The sequence below is a fragment of the Gorilla gorilla genome, chromosome 1 (genome assembly GCF_029281585.2).
Source record: "Gorilla gorilla gorilla isolate KB3781 chromosome 1, NHGRI_mGorGor1-v2.1_pri, whole genome shotgun sequence".
Taxonomy (NCBI): Eukaryota; Metazoa; Chordata; class Mammalia; order Primates; family Hominidae; genus Gorilla; species Gorilla gorilla.
The window spans coordinates 102,724,733-102,740,878 of NC_073224.2; the positions used below are offsets into that span (position 1 = coordinate 102,724,733).

General features: G+C 46.4%; 1 protein-coding gene across 5 annotated transcripts in view; it reads left to right on the forward strand.

Moving 5' to 3' along the window:
• NUP210L (nucleoporin 210 like) overlaps window positions 1-16,146 on the forward strand; it is a 166,148-nt gene that overhangs the window by 70,678 nt on the left and 79,324 nt on the right. The window lies entirely within an intron of this gene.

The window sequence follows — 16,146 nt, forward strand, 5'->3', positions numbered from 1 at the left end:
AACCCAGGAGATGGAGGTTGCAGTGAACCGAGATCACACCACTGCACTCCAGTTTGGGCAACAAAGCATGACTCTGTCTCAAAAAAAAATAAAAAATAAAAAATTAGCCAAGCATGGTAATGTGCTCCTGTAGTCCCAGCTACTGGGGAGGCTGAGGTGGGAGGATTGCTTGAGCCAGGTAAGTGGAAGCTCCAGTGAGCCAAGACTGCGCCACTGCACTCCAGCCTGGGTGACAGAGTGAGACTCTGTCTCAAAAAAAAAAAAAAAAAGAAAGGAAAAGGAAAGAAAAAACAACAGGGTTGACCACCCTGTTGAGTCTACCACCATCTCTAAATTGCACTGGTTAACTTTTACCCTTAGTAACTGAACACAGCACAGCTGCAGTTTCATACCATGCATGACAAGGTAGCCACCCAGGAATTAAAGGTTCCTCATCCCCCACCCTTTCATCCTTTCTCGTCCCAAACCACCGTTTCTGTGCCACAGTGCCATTCTATCAAATCCCACCTCAATCACACCAATTGTTCAGGAAAAACTCTCAAACTGTGTTTTTCCTCTGCCCTCACACCACCACAACAATCATTAACACAGAAGATTTCTGTTTCATGAAAAATATGAGAGAGGGAAGAAGAAAAAAGAAGACTTCTGTAACCAAACGTATGGGTTTTTTCCCCACACATCAAGCAGCAGACACCAGCTGGGTGTTCTCCAATTCAATTCTGACACTATCTACCTGGAGTTACTGTCAGATCTCACAGGTTGAGGGCTCAGTCACCAAGACTGCCCACACCTAAGACACAAGTTGCAAATCCAGGCCTCCAGAACTTCTGACCAACTGGCCTCTAGTTGGGGTTCCCCTGACCTCTTTGGGTTCAATTAATTTGCTGAAGTTGAGAGGTGAAGCCAGCTGGGCTTCTGGGTCTGGTGGGGACTTGGAGAACTTTACTGTCTAGCTAAAGGATTGTAAACACACCAATCAGCACTCTGTAAAAACACACCAATCAGCGCTTTGTGTCTAGCTAAAGCTTTGTAAATGCACCAGTCAGCACACTGTAAAAACGGACCAATCAGCACTCTGTAAAATGGACCAATCAGCACTCTGTAAAATGGACCAATCAGTGCTCTGTAAAATGGACCAATCAGCAGGATGTGGGCAGGGCCAAATAAGGGAATAAAAGCTGGCCACCAAGCCGACAGTGGCAACCTGCTTGGTTGCTTTTCTGTGCTGTGGAATATTTGCTCTTTTGGTCTTCACAGTAAACCTTGCTGCTGCTTACTCTTTGGGTCCACACTACCTTCATGAGCTGTAACACTCACCATGAAGGTCTGCAGCTCCACTCCTGGAGCCAGTGAGACCACGAACCCACCAGGAGGAATGAAGAACTTCTGATGCGCCACCTTTAAGAGCTGTAACACTAACTGTGAAGGTCTGCAGCTTTACTCCTGAAGTCAGTGAGATGATGAACCCACTGGGAGGAATGAACAAGTCCAGACATGCCACCTTTAAGAGCTGTAACACTCAAGGCGAAGGTCTACAGCTTCACTCCTGAACTCAGCGAGACCACGAACCCACCAGAAGGAAGAAACTCTGGACCCATCTGAACATCTGAAGGAACAAACTCTGTTTCTGACCAGTTCCGTAATTGGTCAAGAACCCAACGGAAGGAACCAATTACGGAAGCAGAGTGACTCATAGAACTCAGGGAAATATTTACTTATGTTTACCAGTTTATTATAAAGGATATTGTAAAGGATACAAATGAAGAGATACATAGGGTGAGATATAGGGATGGGGCGTGGAGCTTCCATGCCCTCACTGAGCATGCCATCCTCTGGGAATCTCCACCTGTTCAACTCTCTACAAACTCTAACTATTATTGAATTGTCTATTTCTTCCTCAATTCTGTCAGGTTTTGCTTCATGTATTTTGAGGCTCTGTTATTAGGTACATACGCATTTACAATTGTTACATCTTTTTAATAGATTGACCTTTGGCAATACCACAATGCACTTCTTACACCAATATGCAGGTTAGCTCAGACTCCACGGTTTTAAAGGCACAGTTCCCAACAAGACTGCTCTCACTTCAAATGATAGTTGCAAATTGGGGGACTCACAGGCTACCCACTCTTATGACCAACAAGTTTGGTAATTTGTTAGAATGACTCACAGTTTCGTTATAAAGGATACAAATCATTTTGTATCCTTTTGAGAAAAATGTTCAGAGAGTCCCAGACACGCAGCCTCCATGCCCTCTCCATGGGATTAGGATCTGGTGAAAACATAACAGGTGGAACACATCAATGTGTTTACCAAACAGGAAATTCCACTGAGTTTTGGTGTCCAGTGTTTTTTGTTTTTTGAGACAGGGTCTCACTCTCTTGCCCAGGCTGAGTGCAATGGCGTGATTATGGCTTGCTGCAGCCTCACTTCCTGGGCTTAAGTGATCCTCCCACCTCAGCCTCTAGAGGAGCTGGGACCACAGGTCTGTGCCATTACACTCAGCTAATTTTAAAATTTTTCTGTAGAATCAGGGTCTCACTGGGTTGCCCAGGCTGGTCTTGAACTCCTGGGCTCAGGCAGCCTTCCTGTCTCGGCCTCCCAATGTGCTGGGATTGTAGGTGTGAACCACCATGCCCAGCTCCAGCGTTTTATTGGGATATTATTATGTAAACATGATTAATTATGTAAACATGATTAATTGAATAATTGGCCACGTGGTTAAACTCCATCACCAGCCCTCCTCTTTTCCCTGGAGGTGGGGCTGCTATCACCTGACCCAAAACCTCATCCTTCTAATCACATGATTGGTCTTTCTGTCCTTATCCAACTCCATCCTGAGTTATCTCATTAGCATAAACTCATATGTTATCCAAGGGGGCCACCATAAATAACAGACACAATCCTATTACTCAAGAAATTCCAAAGGTTTAGGGGTTACCTCCCAGGAACTGAGGACAACCTCTTTATTATAGATTATTATTTTATCATTATAAAATGACCTTTTCTTTAGTAACAATTTTTGTATTAAAGTCTATTTTGTCTGATGTTAGTGTAACTACTTCAGCTCTCTTTTGGCTATTGTTTGCATGATACATCTTTTTTTTTTTTTCCATCCTTATACTTGTGACCCATGAGTGTCTCTTGCAGACAACATATAGCTGGGCCATTTAAAAATTTCATTATGCTAATCAGACTTTTCATGGAACATAAAATTTATTTACACTTAATGTAATTACTGATAAGGCAGGCATTATGTCTGCCATTTTGCTATTTGTTTTCTATATGTCACATGTCTTTTCTGTTCCTCTTCTTCCATTTCTTCCTTCTTTTTGTTTTCTTTTTTTTTTCTTTTCTTTTTTTTGTTTTTTTCGGAAGCACAGTCTTGCTCTGTTGCCCAGGTTGGAGTATGGTGGCACTATCTCGACTCACTGCAACTTATACCTCCCAGGTTCAAGCAATTCTCCTGTCTCACCCTCCTGAGTAGCTGGGAATCCAAGAGCACATGCCACCATGCCCAGCTAATTTTTGTATTTTTAGTAGAGACGAGGTTTCATCATATTGGTCAGGCTGGTCTCAAACTCCTGACTTTGACTGATTTACCTGCCTTGCCTCCCAAAGTGCTGGGTGTTTTTGTTGTTGTTATTTATTTATTTATTTGAGATGGTCTTGCTCTGTCGCTTAGGCTGGAGTGCAGTGGTGCCATCTCTGCTCCCTGCAACCTCTGCCTCCTGGGTTCAAGCGATTCTCCTCAGAATCTCCTCCCAAGTAGTTGGGACTACAGGTGCACGCCACCGTGCTTGGGAAGTTTTTTGGGATTTTTAGTAGAGACAGGGTTTCATCATATTGGTCAGGCTGGTCTCAAATTCCTGAATTCCTGACCTCAAGTGACCCGCCCACCTTGGCCTCCCAAAGTGCTGGGATTACAGGTGTGAGCCACTGCGCCCAGTCATTTCTTTCTCCTTCTTCTTCCTTTTTTTTTTTTGAGATGGAGTCTTGCTCTGTCGCCCAGGTTGGAGTGCAATGGCATGATCTTGGTTCACTACAACCTCCGCCTCCCAGGTTCAAACGATTTGTCCTGCCTCAGCCTCCCGAGTAGCTGGGATTACAGGCATGCGCCACAATGCCTGGCTCATTTTTGTATTTTTAGTAGAGATGGGGTTTTGCCATGTTGGCCAGGCTGGTCTCAAACTCCTGACCTCAGGTAATCCACCCATCTCGGCCTCCCAAAGTGCTGGGATTACAGGTGTGAGCCACCATTACCAGCCTCTTCCTTCTTCTGTGTTAGACATTTTCTAGTGTACTATTTTAACTGCTTTATTTTTTCTTTTACTATATTTTTGTGTATATGTGAATGATATTTTACTTAGCCACTTTTGTTTACAACTGAAACTCTAGGAATTTAAAATTAGCATCCTTGCCTGTGAGCTTTCCTTATAAATACCAAAAATGTTTCAGCCTTGTGTTCCACATTGTCCTGCTATGCTTTGTCCAGATGAACCTTTATGAGCCCGCTGCTCATATTCTCTTGCCCATAGTTTCACATGGGAAGACCAAGTGATCTTGACGTTGACCAAGATCAATGGTCATTGTGTACAGCTATTAGAATGCACCTCCTGGAACATTTTTGCTTTTTTTTTGTATGGCTTTTTTGAATTGGCTTAGGCAGAATTCTTCTCTAACAAATAAAGATAATATGCTTCTCATTGAACTTTTTCTCCCATTCACATGCTAGCTAGAACTTAGATTTCCTGTAAAGATTTCAGTTGAGATATGGGGACAAACATTATGATAGTTCGTGACTACCACCAACTTCAATTTCTTTGGCTGCTGTTCTATTCAACTCCCTTAGCTGAGCCTTAAGGTCCCAGTTTATTTCCAGGTTAAAGAAGAGCCTGAGAAGCCAGGTGTGGTGTCAGACACCTGTAGTCCCAGCTAGTTGGAAGGTGAGGTGGGAGCTTGCTTGAGCCCAGGAGTTTGCTCCTAGCCTGGGCAATATAGCAAGACCCCATCTCAAAAAAATTTTTAATGTAAAATTTTTATTATTTTATTTAATTTTTTTTTGAGATAGGTTTTCACTCTATCACCCAGACTGTAGTGCAGTGGTGCAGTCATAGCTCACTGCAGCCTTGAACTCTTTGGCTCAAGTGATCCTCCCACCTCAGCCTCCTGAGTAGCTAGGACTATAGGCATGAGGCACCATGCCTGACTAATTTTTATTTTTTGCCCAGGCTGGTTTTGAGCTCCTGGCCTCAAGCAATCCTCCCACCTTGGCCTCCCAAAGTTCTGGGATTACAGACATGAGCCACCATGCTCAGCCAAAATTTTTGTTTAAAGGAAAGAAAGGAAGTACTCCAAAGTTCTTTCCTTACAAAATAAATAAATAAGAAAAGCCTGAGCAATGCCAGCCTCAAACTTATTCAGCTTTTCTTTTTTTTTTTTTTTTTTTTTTTTTTTTTTTTTTTTTATTGATCATTCTTGGGTGTTTCTCGCAGAGGGGGATTTGGTAGGGTTACAGGACAATAGTGGAGGGAAGGTCAGCAGATAAGCAAGTGAACAAAGTTCTCTGGTTTCCCTAGGCAGAGGACCCTGCGGCCTTCCGCACTGTTTGTGTCCCTGGGTACTTGAGATTAGGGAGTGGTGATGGCTCCCAACGAGCATGCTGCCTTCAAGCATCTGTTTAACAAAGCACATCTTGCACCGCCCTTAATCCATTCAACCCTGAGTGGATACAGCACATGTTTCAGAGAGCACAGGGTTGGGGGTAGGGTCACAGATCAACAGGATCCCAAGGCAGAAGAATTTTCTCTCAGTACAGAACAAAATGAAAAGTCTCCCATGTCTACCTCTTTCTACACAGACACGGCAACCATCCGATTTCTCAATCTTTTCCCCACCTTTCCCCCCTTTCCATTCCACAAAACCGCCATTGTCATCATGACCCGCTCTCAATGAGCTGTTGGGTACACCTCCAAGCCGGGGTGGTGGCCGGGCAGAGGGGCTCCTCACTTCCCAGTAGGGGCGGCCGGGCAGAGGTGCCCCTCACCTCCCGGACGGGGTGGCTGGCCGGGCAGGGGGCTGACCCCCCCCACCTCCCTCCTGGTCGGGGCGGCTGGCCGGGCAGAGGGGCTCCTCACTTCCCAGTAGGGGCGGCCGGGCAGAGGCGCCCCTCACCTCCCGGATGGGGCGGCTGGCCAGGCGGGGGGCCGAACCCCCACCTCCCTCCTGGACAGGGCGGCAGGCTGGGCGGTGGGCTAACCCCCCCACCTCCCTTCCGGACGGGGCGGCTCGCCGGGCGGGGGGCTGGCCCCCCCACCTCCCTCCCGGACGGGGCGGCTGGCCGGGCGGGGGACTGACCCCCCCCCACCTCCCTCCTGGACGGGTTGGCTGGCCGGGCGGGGGGCTGACCCCCCCACCTCCCTCCCGGACAGGGTGGCAGGCTGGGCGGTGGGCTGACCCCTCCACCTCCCTCCCGGACGGGGCGGCTGGCCGGGCTGAGGGGCTCCTCACTTCCCAGTAGGGGCGGCCGGGCAGAGGCGCCCCTCACCTCCCGGACGGGGCGGCTTGCTTGGCGGGGGGCTGACCCCCCCACCTCCCTCCCGGACGGGGCGGCTGGCCGGGCTGGGGGGGGCTCCTCACTTCCCAGTAGGGGCGGCCGGGCAGAGGTGCCCCTCACCTCCCGGACGGGGCGGCTGGCCAGGCGGGGGGTTGACCCCCCCACCTCCCTTCCGGACGGGGTGGCTGGCCGGGCGGGGGGCTGACCCCCCCACCTCCCTCCCGGACAGAGCAGCTGGCCGGGCAGAGGGGCTCCTCACTTCCCAGTAGGGGCGGCCGGGCAGAGGCGCCCCTCACCTCTCGGACCGGGTGGCCGGCCAGGCGGGGGGCCGAACCCCCACCTCCCTCCTGAAAAGGGCGGCAGGCTGGGCGGTGGGCTAACCCCCCCACCTCCCTTCCGGACGGGGCGGCTCGCCGGGCGGGGGGCTGGCCCCCCCACCTCCCTCCTGGACGGGGCGGCTGGCCGGGCGGGGGACTGACCCCCCCCCACCTCCCTCCTGGACGGGTTGGCTGGCCGGGCGGGGGGCTGACCCCCCCACCTCCCTCCCGGACGGAGCGGCTGGCCGGGCAGAGGGGCTCCTCACTTCCCAGTAGGGGTGGCCGGGCAGAGGCGCCCCTCACCTCCCGGACAGGGTGGCTGGCCGGGCGGGGGGCTGATCCCTCCACCTCCCTCCCGGACGGGGTGGCTGCCGGGCGGAGACGCTCCTCACTTCCCAGACGGGGTGGCCGCTGGGCGGAGGGGCTCCTCACTTCTCGGGCGGGGCGGCTGCCGGGCGGAGGGGCTCCTCACTTCTCAGACGGGGCGGTTGCCAGGCAGAGGGTCTCCTCACTTCTCAGACGGGGCGGCCGGGCAGAGACGCTCCTCACATCCCGGACTGGGCGGCAGGGCAGAGGTGCTCCCCACATCTCAGACGATGGGCGGCCGGGCAGAGAGGCTCCTCACTTCCCAGATGTGATGGCGGCTGGGAAGAGGCGCTCCTTGTTTCCTAGATGGGATGGCGGCCGGGCAGAGACGCTCCTCACTTTCCAGACTGGGCAGCCAGGCAGAGGGGCTCCTCACATCCCGGACGATGGGCGGCCAGGCGGAGACGCTCCTCACTTCCCAGACGGGGCGGCAGCCGGGCAGAGGCTGCAATCTCGGCACTTTGGGAGGCCAAGGCAGGCGGCTGGGAGGTGGTTGTAGCGGGCCGAGATCACGCCACTGCACTCCAGCCTGGGCACCATTGAGCACTGAGTTAACCAGACTCTGTCTGCAATCCCGGCACCTCGGGAGGCCGAGGCTGGCAGATCACTCGCGGTTAGGAGCTGGAGACCAGCCCGGCCAACACAGCGAAACCCCGTCTCCACCAAAAAAATACGAAAACCAGTCAGGCGGGGCGGTGCGCGCCTGCAATCGCAGGCACTCGGCAGGCTGAGGCAGGAGAATCAGGCAGGGAGGTTGCAGTGAGCTGAGATGGCAGCAGTACCGTCCAGCTTCGGCTCGGCATCAGAGGGAGACCGTGGAAAGAGGGGAGAGGGAGAGGGAGAGGGAGAGGGAGAGGGAGAGGGAGAGGGAGAGGGAGAGGGAGAGGGAGAGGGAGAGGGAGAGGGAGAGGTCAGCTTTTCATCACTGGGCTTCATGATGAACTGCATGGCCTTCTTGTTTAGTGTTGGCTTAGGGAGCTGTGTTGTTTTGAGTGATTTTATTAATTATTGCCCTATGGATTACAATTAACATCTTAATCTTTAGTAACCTAGTTTGGCATCATACCAACTTAATTTCAGTAGTGTATAAAACCTTTGCTCCCATATAGACCCATTTCCTGTCCCTTGTTTGTGCTGTTTTTGTCATATAAATTACATTTTTATATACTATGCCCATCAAACCAGTAAATATATATATTGTTTTCTTTTTTTTTTTTTTTTTTGAGACAGATTCTCACTTCATTGCCCAGGCTGGAGTGCAGTGATGTGATCATAGTTCACTGCATTCTCTGCCTCCCAGGCTCAAATGATTCTCCTGCTTCAGCCTCCTTAGTAGCTGGGATTACAGGTGTGTGCCACCACATCCAGCTAATTTTTGTATTTTTAGTAGAGACAGGGTTTCACCATGTTGGCCAGGCTGGTCTTGAACTCCTGACCTCAAATGATCCACCCACCTCGGCCTTCCAAAGTGTTGGGATTACAGACATGAGCCACTGTACCTGGCTTTTTTTTTTTGGAGATAGGATCTTCCTCTGTTTTCCTGGCTGATTCATGGTTCACCGCAACCTCCACCTCCCCGGCTCAAAGGATCCTCCCACCCCAGCCTCCCTAGTAGCTGGGACTACAGGTACACGCACGCCACTGTGCCTAGCTAATTTTTGTAATTTTTTTTTTTTTGTGAAGATGAGGTCTCGCTGTGTTGCCCAGGCTGGTCTTGAACTCCTGGGCTCAAGCGATCCGCTCACCTCGACCTCCCAAAGTGCTGAGATTACAGGCTTGAGCCACCACACAGCCTATAATTATTACTTTATATATATATTTTTTCTTTTTTTTTTGAGACTGAGTCTCACTCTGTTGCCCAGGTTAGAGTGCAATGGCGTGATCTTGGCTCACTGCAACCTCCGCCTCCTGGGTTCAAGCAATTCTCCTGTCTCAGCCTCCCAAGTAGCTGGGACTGCAGATGCATGCCACCATGACTGGCTAATTTTTGTATTTTTAGTAGAGACAGGGTTTTACCATATTGGTCAGGCTGGTCTCAAACTTCTGACCTCAGGTGATCCACCCGCCTCAGCCTCCCTAACTGCTGAGATTATAGGCGTGGACCACTGCACCCGGCCATATATTTTTCTTTTAAATCAGATAGAAAAAAAGAATAATTACAACTGAAAATACATTTATACTGTCCTTTATATTTACCTATGTAATTATCTTTTCCAGATTATTTCTTCATGGTGATTCAAGCTATTGTCTAGTGACCTTTCATTGCAGCCTGAAGAACTCCCTTTAGTATCTCTTGTAAGACAGGTCTGCTAGCAATAAATTCTCTCTATTTTTGTTGGATCTTAGAATGTCTTAATTTCTCCATTTTTGAAGGATTATTCTGCCCAATATAGAATTGTTGGCTGGCAGTCTTTTTATTTTATTTTATTTTATTTTTATTTATTTTTTTGAGACAGAGTATCGCTGTGTCACCCAGGCTGGAATGATCTCGGCTCATTGCAACCTCCGCCTCCTGGATTCAAGCAAATCTTGTGCCTCAGCCTCCTGAGTAGCTGAGACTACAGGCCCACACCACCACGCCTGGCTAATTTTTTGGATTTTTAGTAAAGACGGGGTTTCACCATGCTGCCCAGGCTGGTCTCAAACTCCTGAGCTCAGGCAATCCACCTGTGTCGGCCCCCCAAAGTGCTAGGATTACAAGCGTGAGCCACTGCACCTGGCCCTTTTTCTTTTACTTTGAATGTGTCATCTCACTGCCTTCTGGTCCTCGTGGTTTCTGATGAAAGATCAGCTATTAATCCCATGGAAGATCCCTTATGAGGGGTGAATCCCTTCCCTTTCTGTTTTTATGATTCTGTCTTTGACTCTGGACAGATTGATTATGATGTGTCTAGATGTAGATCTTTTTGAATTTATTCTGCTTGATGTTGATGGATTGATGTTGTTTGAGCTTCTTGAATGTTTAATGTTTTTCATCAATTTGGTAAGTTTTGGCCATTATTTCTTCAAATATTCTTTCTTCCTCTATTCTTCTATCTCCTCTCCTTCTAGCACTCCGTTTTTGCATATACTGGTACGTATGATGCATATACAGGTCTCTGATGTTTGTTCTTTTTTTTCATTCTTTTTTCTTTTTATTCATCAGACTGGATAATCTCAGTTGACCTAGCTTCAAGTTCTCCAGTTCTTTCTTCAGCCTGTTCAAATCTGCTGTTGAATTCCTCTAGTTAATTTTTCATTTCAATTATTGTACTTTTCAACTTCAGAATTTCTTTTTGGGTCTTTTTTGTTATAACTCCTATCTCTTTATTGGTATTCTCTGTGTAATGTGATAGCACTTTTGTATTTTCCTTTAGTTATTCAAACATGAATACCTTTAGTTCTTTGGACATTAAAGTTAATTAGAAGTCTGGCCGGGCACAGTGGCTCACGTTTGTAATCCCAGCACTTTGGGAGGCTGAGGTGGGTGTATCACGAGGTCAGGAGTTCAAGACCATCCTGGACAATCTGATGAAACCCTGTCTCTACTAGAAATACAAAAATTAGCCAGGCGTGGTGGCACACGCCTGTAGTCCCAGCTACTAGGGAGGCTGAGGCAGGAGAATCGCTTGAACCTGGGAGGTGGAGGTTGCAGTGAGCTGAGATCGTGCCACTGCACTCCAGCCTGGCAACAGAGTGAGACTCTGTTTCAAAAAAAAAAAAGAAGTCTTTGTCTGGCCCAGGCATGGTGGCCCTTACCTGTAATTCCAGCACTCTGGAAGCCTGAGGTGGACGGATCCTTTGAGTCCAGGAATTCGAGACCAGCCTGAGTGACATGGCAAAACCCCACCTCTGCAAAAATACAAAAATTAGCCATGCATGGTGGTGCATGCCTGTAGTCTCAGCTACTTGGGAGGCTGAGGTGGGAGGATTGCTTGAGTCCAGGAGGCAGAGGATGCAGTGAGCTATGATTGCATCACTGCATTCCAGCCTGGGCAATGAAGTAAGACTCCATCTCAAAAAAGAAAAAAAAAAAAAAGTATTTGTCTTGTAAGCTCAATGTCTGGGCATTCTCAAGGCAGTTTCTATGGAAACTGCTTTTATTCTCATGTATGGACCATACTTATTTCTTTACATTTCTAATAATCTTTTGTTAAAAACTCAACATTTTATATAATATAATGTAGCAACTCTGAAATCAGATTCTTCTCCTCCCCTGGTTTTGTGGCTGCTTTTGTTTTTTGTTTTTGCTGAGAACATTTATTTAGTGTCTTTTCTGAACTAGTTCTGTAACATCTGTACTCTTTGACCTATGTGGCCACTAAAAGTCTCTGCTTAGTTAGCTTCATGGTCAGCTAATTATTGGCAAATATTTATTTGTGTTCCTGGTATTTTTATTGAGATTATGTTAAATTTATTTATTAACTTGGAGTAAGTGGAATATTTATGATGTTGAGTCATTGAGTCATCTTGTCAAAGAAAGAATGTGTATATGTGTGTGTATATATATGTATATGTGGGTATGTCTCACATATATATGGGAGCTTAGAGACATGTTTTTAAATTGCTGTACAACTCATACTTTTTTAAAACAAATTTTATTTACAAGCTCTGTTCATTGAAAGGGCCTATAACCCAATAGTAATGTACAAACATCTGGGTTTCTAAATACTAGTCCCCATTTAAAGGAATCAGAGCCTCTTGGAGAACTAGTTGATTCCAGCTCAGTAGGGAAAGTGAACAATGAGTCTCAAACAACTTGCGTTAGAAAGCAAAGAAGTGCTCAAAGAGTAATGGTGACTTCTCAAAAAGAAGCTGGCTTGAAGGGACCCCTACTCTCCAAATTGTAGATAATTTGAGCATCCAAAAAATAATGGCAGAGGGTTGAAAAATTACCTATTGAGTACAATGTTTACTACAGTAAAAGCCCAGACTTCACCATTGTGTCATACATGCATGTAAGAAATCTGCACTTGTACCCCTTAAATATATCTTTTAAAAAATAATGACAGAAATATCAACCTAAAATTCATGATCCCAGCGGGGTGCGGTGGCTCACGCCTGTAATCTCAGCACTTTGGGAGGCCGAAGCAGGTGGATCACAAGGTCAGGAGTTCGAGACCAGCCTGGCCAACATAGTGAAACCCCGTCTCTACTAAAAGTACACAAAAAATTAGCCAGGCGTAGTGGCGGGCGCCTGTAGTCCCAGCTACTAGGGAGGTTGAGGCAGGAGAATCACTTGAACTGGGGAGGCAGGGGTTGCAGTGAGCCGAGATCATGCCACTGCACTCCATCCTTGGTGACAGAGTGAGACTCCGTCTCAAAAAAAAAAAAAAATCGTGATCCCATAGTGATGCTCAAGGTTATAAGAGAAAAATGAAGGAAGAAAGAGACAGAAGGAGGGAGAAAGAGAAGAAAAATAAATTGAGGAAGGAAGAGAAGGAGGGATGGAAGAGAAAAAAGGATGCTCTTTTCCAGGAAAATACCAGCTTATATAAAATGAATCATAGAATTAGAAATTTATGATTTTGTAATCCTCCTTGTAATAATCGATCCTGGCAAAGATCATCAATGGATATTAAGACTAGTAGGTGAAAGCTTTTTGGGAAATGGGATAGTCTCAAGATTTCAAATTATCACCCACAGAGGGGAAACCATACCTTTATACTGGAGAGATCTCCAGTGGCAGTCACCTCCTTCAGCAGATAATCAAATTTGGCATCACTAATAGTGGTACAACCTGATATTATGTGCAAGTAAATTTTTAACAGACTCTCCAAAACAAAAAACAACGACAAAAAAAAAAAAAAACTGAGGGGGACCCAATTTGTAACATGTGCCAAATTCTATGGTGTTAATACTCCCATCATGGCCGATTTCAGGTTACCAATATGATATCACTATTCAGCGTTGTCAAGAGATGCTAACAATCAGCTTACCTATGAGCCTGCTCCAGTATACCATTGAATTTATTTATTTATTTATTTATTTATTTATTTATTTATTTAGACAGAGTCTCACTGTGTCGCCCAGGCTGGAGTGCAGTGGTCCATTCTCGGCTCACTGCAACCCCCACCTCCCAGGTTCAAGCGATTCTCGTGCCTCAGCCTCCTGAGTAGCTGGGACTACAGGCATGCACCACCATGCCCGGCTAATTTTTGTATTTTTAATAGAGACAGGGTTTCCCCGTGTTAGCCAGGCTGGTCTCGAACTCCTGACCTCAAGTGATCCGCTCGCCTTGGCATCCCAAAGTGCTGAGATTACAGATGTAAACCACGATGCCTGACCCTTATTTATTTATTTATTTGAGATGGTCTCACTCTGTCACCTAGGGTAGTGGGCAGTGGTGCGATCATAACTCACTGTAACCTTGAACTTGGGCTCAAGCGATCCTTCCACCTCAGTTTCTCAAGTAGCTGCGACTACAGGTGCACACCATCATATGTGACTAATCTTTTTTATTTTTTGTAGGGATGTGGGTTTCATACTTTGGGAGGCCGAGGTGGGAGGACTGCTTGAGCCCAGGAGTTCAAGACCAGCCCTGGCAACACAGTGAGACCCCGTCTCTACAAAAAATAAAAAAATTCTTGCAGCAGTAAGGTGATATCACATTGTGGTTTTGATTTGCATTTCCCTGATCGTTAGTGATGCTGAGCATTTTTTCATATGTTTGTTGTCCATTTGTATATTTTCTTTTGAGAATTGTCTGTTCACGTCCTTAGCCCACTTTTTGATGAGGTTGTTTGTTTTTTCCTTGCTAATTTGTTGGAGTTCATTGTAGATTCCGGATATTAGTTCTTTGTCAGATGTATAGATCATGAAGATTTTCTCCCACTCTGTGGGTTGTCTGTTTACTCTACTGACTGTTCCTTTTGCTGCACAAAAGCTCTTTAGTTTAATTAAGTTCCAGCTATTTATCTTTGTTTTAATTGCATTTGCTTTTGGGTTCTCGGTCATGAAATCCTTGCCTAAGCCAAAGTCTAGAAGGGTTTTTCCAATGTTGTCTTCTAGAATTTTTATAGTTTCAAGTCTTAGATTTTAGTCCTTGATCCATCTCGAATTGATTTTTGTATAAGGTGAGGGATGAGGACCCAGTTTCATTCTCCTACATGTGGCTTGCCAGTTATCCCAGTACCATTCGTTAAATAGGGTGTCATTTCCCCACATTATGCTTTTGTTTGCAAGAATGGCCATAATTGCCAGGCGCGGTGGCTCACGCCTGTAATCCCAGCACTTTGGGAGGTCAAGGCGGGCGGATCATGAGGTCAGGAGATCAAGACCATCCTGGCTAATACGGTGAGACCCCGTCTCTACTAAAACTACAAAAAATTAGCCGGTCGTTGTGGCGGGCGCCTGTAGTCCCAGCTACTCGGGAGGCTGAAGCAGGAGAATGGCATGAACCTGGGAGGTGGAGCTTGCAGTGAGCCGAGATCTCACCACTGCACTCTAGCCTGGGCAACAGAGCGAGACTCCGTCTCAAAAAAAAAAAAAAAAAAAGGAATGACCATAATTAAAATAAAAAAATACAAAAAATAATAGATGTTGGTGTAAATATGGTGAACAGGGAACACTTCTATGCTGCTGGTGAAAATGTAAACTAGTACAGCCACTATGGAAAACAGTGTGGAGATTCCTTAAAGACCTAAAAGTAAAGCTACCATTTCATCCAGCAATCCCACTACTGGGTAGCTACCCAGAGGAAAAGAAGTCATTATATGAAAAAGATACTTGCACACATGTTTATAGCAGCACACTTTGCAATTGCAAAAATGTGGAACCAACTGAGATGCCCATCAATTAACGAGTGGATAAAGAAAGTGTGATACACACACACACACACACACACACACACACACACACACGATGGAATACTACTCAGCCATATAAAGGAATGAATTAGGGCCGGGCGTGGTGGCTCACGCCTGTAATCTCAGCACTTTGGGAGGCCGAGGTGGGCAGATCACGAGGTCAGGAGATTGAGACCATCCTGGCTAACATGGTGAAATCCTGTCTCTACTAAAAATACAAAAAAATTAGCCAGGCATAGTGGCACGTACCTGTAATCCCAGCTACTTGGAAGGCTGAGGCAGGAGAATCGCTTGAACCCAGGAGGCGGAGGTTGCAGTGAGCCGAAATTGTGCCACTGCACTCCAGCCTGGGTGACAGAGCAAGACTCTATCTCAAAAAAAAAAAAAAAAAAAAAAAAAAAGGAATGAATTGATGGTATTTGCAGCAACCTGGATGGGATTGGAGACTATTATTCAAAGTGAAGTAGCTCAGGAATGGAAAACCAAACATCGTGTGCTCTTACTCATAAGTAGGAACTAAACTATGAGGATGCAAAGGCAAAAGAATGGCACAATAGACTTTGGGGACTCAGGGGGAAAGGTGGAGGGGGGTAAGAGATAAAAGACTACAAGTTGGGTCCACTGTATACTTCTTGGGTGATGAGTGCACCAGAATCTCACAAATCATCACTAAAGAACTTACTCTTGTAACCAAATACCACCTGTTCCCCAAAAACTTATGGAAATAAAAAAATTTAAAAATTAAAATTAATAAAAATTTTTAAAAAATTATCCAGGTGTGGTGGCACGCACCTGTAGTCCTAGCTACTCAGGCAACTGAATTGGGAGGATGGCTTGAGCCTGGAAGGTTGAGGCTGTAATGAGCCATGGTCACAATGCTATGCTCCAGCCCATGCAACTGAGAGATACCCTGTCTCAAAAAAAAAAAACAGAAACAAAAACTGGCCTGGACTTTACAAAAAATTCAATATCATGAAAAACAATAACAAAAAAGGGCAAATGTGCCTTTTCTAGATTAAAATATACCAAAAAGGTAAACAATCAAATACAATGCATACATACACCTTGATTAACTTCTAGATCTAAACTAAAAAACATATAAAAATATTTTGGGGCGACA